Genomic DNA, 6,000 nt, shown 5'->3' with positions numbered 1-6,000 from the left:
TTGATTTTGGACCCGTTTTGCAACGCGCGTTACTCGTTTTAATGCTCCCCCACCCAAAAACCCCGATTTCCCACAGGTCCCCCAACATCGTTGGGGATGAGAGGTAGGCACAAGTTGAAAAAGTCATATAACTTGAAAACTACGCATTTGCGACGGAAGTGATGTAGAACATCAATCAATTCACTACATATCTCATCAGAAAAACTTAAGCCACATCAGAAAATCGTTGGTTGGGTGAAACTGAAAATTCACCAAAAAGAACTAACAGAAATATGATTAATTGAAGTGGAAAAAGTAGTGTCTGCATTGTTTATAACCCTTTTCGTTTATTGCAGTAGTTCGCAATAACTTGGCGATAATTACTAAAATAAACTATCCCATATTGTACAACAAAGTCTCCTGAATGCGATGATACCTTCAGATTTCTGATAAATTGCCATATAAATGGTAAATGGAATCATCAAGGGTCAAACTTGACAACAACAAATTTGACGACCATCACCATAATATCGCTCGCTTCACCAGTCAATCAGTGACACTGGTGTGGAGTAAACATCATGACCTCCAGTCCAGTTTTTTGCAGATGATTTCCTCTAAGTATGACAATTGTGTCTCTCTCTCTCTCTCTCTCTCTCTCTCTCTCTCTCTCTCTCTCTCTCTCTCGCCAAGGATTATTTTTTTTATTATGCTGTCCCACTCAATCACTTCATTCACGGCGAGGCTGCAGGGTTTGTTCCATCAGACTACTGTAATGCATAACACATGGCAAGTATGTGAAGCAAGTGTCTACTACCTCCTGTTACTATTACTACTGCTGCTGCTACTACTGCTACTACTACGACTAGTAGTAGTAATAGTAGGAATAATAATGATTATAATAATAATAGTAAAGATAATGAAAATGATAGTAATGATGATATTAATGTCATTAATAAATACCCTTAACAATAATAAAAACCACACCAACATTAACAACATTAACAACAACACCAAAATAACAATAAGAACAACAATGTTGATGCTAATAATAGTAATGAAAAAAAAATAATAATAAATAATAATGATAATGAATAATAATAATAATAATAATAATAATAATAATAATAATAATAAAAATAATAACAATAGTAATAACAATAATAATGATAATAATAAATAATAATAACAATAACAATAATAATAATAATAATAATAATAATAATAATAATAATAATAATAATAAAATAATAAGATGAAGAAGGAGAAGAAGAATACAATCAAACTATTCACATTACATAGAATAATGGAAGGTTGGAACACACACACACACACACACACACACACACACACACACACACACACACACTCGCTTGACGCTCTTGCTCACTGAGGGGGGAAGTAGGTGAGGGAGGAACAGAGGGTGGGGAGGGTAGGAGGAAGGGAAGGAGGGAAGGAGCGAATGAGAGAGGAAGGGAAAAGGAAAGAATAACAGCAAAGGATAAAGGAAAATGGTTGCACGTTTAGAGCGTTAGAGGAGAGAGAGAGAGAGAGAGAGAAAGGCCATGGATCAAGTAATATTTTCAAGACACGACAGAAACGAAGATAAAACGTATAAGCGAATATTTGATCAAACGGGAAGAGAAGAAATGAAAGGGATTTGGAAACTGAGGGAAGATGCGTTAAAACTTTGTCACGTCATAATATAATAAAAGACAAGAGGCGGTGTTTGCCATATACATACCTTATAACGATGGAGGTATGTACTCTATTCTTGCGCACTCTCATCCTTACTTAGCTAACCGAACTGATGAACCCCACTTTGTTTCTCACTCCTTCCCTTCACCGCCAGCCTGGTAACGCCATAAATCAAGGGAAGCTCCAAGAGGCCATCAGTCCTACATGTGGCTGTTCTTCTGTGAAACATACATTTTGAACATTCCTCATCCGTAAACGTTTAATTCTTATGTTAAAGCTCTGTAATTACTCAACACTAGCAACCTGATTACTGAATCCATTCCATTGTACTGCCACTCTTTATAAAACCAATTTCATTAGTTCTTTTTATATAAGCACTATCAAACTTGATCTTGTCTTTTCCTTTCCTATCTTACTGACATGTCCTGAAAATTTGCGTATGCTGTCCGTGTTAAAAATAATTGCTTACGTTGAATTTGTAATACGTAACTACATTATAATATGTAGTTACGTAACACAAATAAAAGATGAAAAGTGATATGATACGACTTACCCACACAATGCACATAGTAAGTAGCAAAATTTTTAAAGTGAGTTCTGAAAAAAATAATAAAAAAACAAGATGAGGAAGACAACCAAGAACTATAAAAAAAGAAAACAGGAAGCGCGGCCACAAATGCTTCCCGCTCACCTGAACTTGAATCTGAAAGAGTATGTAAGCATGTGGGAATGTGCAAGTAGGTAAGATGGTGTGTAAGAAGATAAAATAATTAGCGTATAAGCTACTATTCACTGATCTTTATGCCTGAAAGAGAAAGAAGGCGATACGTTCGGTCATGAATGGAGTATGTAAAATCGAACTAGGAAAGCGAACGAGAAAACAGCGAGAAACAATCCAGCTTCATTTGAAATCCTTGAGATCTTCCGTTCCCAAATTCTTTTCCCAATACCATCAACAAGCCTCAAGATTGAACAGTGATATCTACATTTTGTTCCCTTTGTTGCTGTTTTTCAGTATATCTTAACTAAGGAAACGAAAGACTACTAAAACAAAAAACTAGAAATTGCATGATCCTTTTTGACATGTCTTCTTGCACTTTCACCTCTGTGTGCCTCTTTTTTTTTTTCACTGTATATGCTCCCGTTGGCCAGTCCCATATAAGAAGGGACTCCCTTCTTATATGTATGCAGTAGAGTGAGATATGTAATAAGGTCTATTGACCTAAATTTGTAGGTTTTTGTCTAGGGGTGTCAGGGGACTGTACTCAGATCTTTAGCGTTCCAGTGTTCTGCCACAACTACTTCCATCATGTTGTAGTAACAGACACTGGAGATTTCAAGGTTCGTGCGATTCTAGTTGTGGTTTAACAATGTCTGCGCATCACCAGTGAAGAAACACGCGTGACAACCATACAAACAACCTATCATTATAGTCTGAAGAGAGAGAGAGAGAGAGAGAGAGAGAGAGAGAGAGAGAGAGTCACAGTAGAGAGGTAAGTTTAAGTGAGAAGTACGGGAAAGGCGGTTTCCAAGATTAGTGAAGATTTGGAAGGTTTCCATGCGTGGTTTCCTTACTGATGACGCAGAAATATTACTTAAATACCATTACAAACACAAAAGTATCCTTGAAAGCCACACTGTTTGCCACTATAGCAGTGATCAAACAACAGTAGTTACAAGAAGAGACTATTAAAACCAAAAGTGTACAAGAATAGTACCCGTACCGTCGGTCCATCGTCAACTGATGTTCCTTCTGTCTAGGGCGGCGAAGACTGGCCACGCGCTGCTTGTCCACCCTTCCATTTATCAGACACAAAGCCCAACACCAGGTGCAGCACGAGTCTCTACTCCCAGCACTACCACAGCACCCCACACACAACCTACCTACTGCCGCTATACACCCCACTGTAAAAGTAAAGAAACATCCTCTCAATTCATGCTGTCAATTTTTGCTCAAAGTTTCCCCTAGTTGAAGGAGGAGTGGCTGAAGCTGGAGTAGGAGAAGGGGGAGAAGAAGGAGGACGAGGAAGAGGAGGAAAACGAGAAGGAGGAGTCAGCAGCAGAGGAAAAAGAAGAGAATATGGAGGTAGAGAAAGAAAAAGAAGAGGAGAAAGAGGAACGTAAGAGGATAATAGCAGAGTAAGCAGAGAAGGTCAAGCGGAGGAAAAATTGAAGATTGACGAGAATATACAAAAAAAAAAATGAAACAACAGATCATGAGGTCTTTATACAGTAAGTGTGCTTGGGTAACTCTATTACTCTAACTTATTGGGAGATATACGATAACACAGGGAAAGGCTCCTTCCCAACCGCTCTCACTCCACCCGAAGCTGCCCGGAAAAGAAAAATGAAATAGAAAAAAAAAAAAAAACAACGTGGAATTTTAGAGGAACATAAGAAAACCTAATTATCTATCACATCTAAACTACATGCATTCCTATCGTTGTTCAGTCTGACGAGGCGCTTTCGCGACCTCTAGTTTGATTGAGTAGAACACATTTTGACTAGACGACTATAGTGATGGGTTACCAGAAGAAAGAATACAAAGAAATATAAAGGAAGAGAAACATCAACAGACATTGAGGTCCTTACTCTACTGTTTCTTCTACTATCCTACCTTCCTACTCTGACTGTTAGTGGAATAAAAAGGCCAACACAGAATAAGACACATTTCAACCAGACGACCATAGTGATGAGTTACCAGGAGAAGGAATGCAAAGAAATATAAAGGAAGACAAACATCAGCAGACGCTGAGGTCCTTGCTCTACTGTTTCTTCATCTATCTTACCTTACTCTGACTGTTAGTGGAATAAAAAGGATAACTCAGAGAAAGGCTCCTACTCTTGCAGCTACCCACTACTAGGAGGAAGAGGAGAAGGAGAAAGAGGAGGAAGAGAATGAACAGGAGGAGAAAGACGAGAAGAAGGGGGAAGAGGAGGAAGAAAAGGAGTTGGAGGAGGAGAAAGACGAGGAGAAGGAGAGAGAGGGGAACAGGAGAAGGAGAGAGATGGGAAGAGAAGGAGAGAGAGAGGAGGAGAGTGAAGAAGAGGAGGATGAGGAAAGAAATAAGAGAGAAGAAAGTGGTGGAGGAGGTAAAAGGTAAAAATAAATTAATCAAAGATAGGTATAACCTGACTAATTTCTTTACTCTCTCCAAACATTCAACTCACCACCACCACCACCATCACCATCACCACCATCATCATTACCACCACCACCACCATCACCACCACCATCAACTCCACAACCACCACCACCATCAACACCACCAACACCACCACCGTTATTATCACCATCACCACCAACGCCATCATCACCACCACCTTCACAACCACCACCACAATCAACACCATCACAGTCACCATCACTATCACCACCATCACTATCATAATTGACTTCTCTTTGTTATTGCTTCACGCCATCGCCATATGTTAGTGCTGGCCCCTCACTTGTTTATACTATATTTATACATACATCTTGAACATATTTATTGTAACATACTTCTTTGCATGCTGGGAAGTCATTGCATGTTTTCCCGCTCGCTCGCAGCGCGCCACTGCCTCAGAGTCAGTTGTGGCTTCGCTCTTCGACATGTTCGTTCCACTATTTTCATACTTTTGCATCATAGTAGCTTTTGTTTATTCTTACTTTAAATATTTTCCCTTTCTCCTCTACCTCTTACCTCAGAGTCAGTTGTCGTCGCTCTTTGACCATGTTGCCACTCACTTGTCCGCCACGGCATACTGTCCTGTACCAGCTGTTTCCTCAAGAATACAGCCAGGATGTTCCTTCTATAGTGTATTTTTTTTTTTTTTACCTTCCCTTCAATATCGGTGAGCGGTTGAGTCCTTCGTCAGCACCAAGACCATACTCTTCGTTCCTCTATTCTCATATTTTTGCATCATAGTAGTGGCTTTTGGTTTATTAAATATCTCCTTTTTCCTCTTCCTCCTCTCTGTGTTCTATCAAACAAATATGATAAATCATAAACATTTCTTCTCATAATAAAAAGGTTAATAATAGCAGATAAATAGAGATGAAATCAAACAAAATGAAATCAAATACATGCTCACATGATGAAGAAAAACTTGTGAGATTGAGCTTTCACCACACGGAGACAAGTAACACTGGACGAATTTTGTGGTAAACCTTGAAAAGTGCATCATACAGTATTGTACAGTACAACTCACTCCGGAGCCTTCATCTCCAATGTGAAAACTACTGCTCAGAGATCATGGAACCCTCCCTTATATGGAACATCTACAAAACAGCAACTTACAACATACAATAAGTAATGGTGCAGGAAGGCATCATACCTCCACGTG

Source organism: Portunus trituberculatus, chromosome 9 (assembly GCF_017591435.1).
Source record: "Portunus trituberculatus isolate SZX2019 chromosome 9, ASM1759143v1, whole genome shotgun sequence".
NCBI lineage: Eukaryota > Metazoa > Arthropoda > Malacostraca > Decapoda > Portunidae > Portunus > Portunus trituberculatus.
This window is presented reverse-complemented; position numbering follows the sequence as displayed.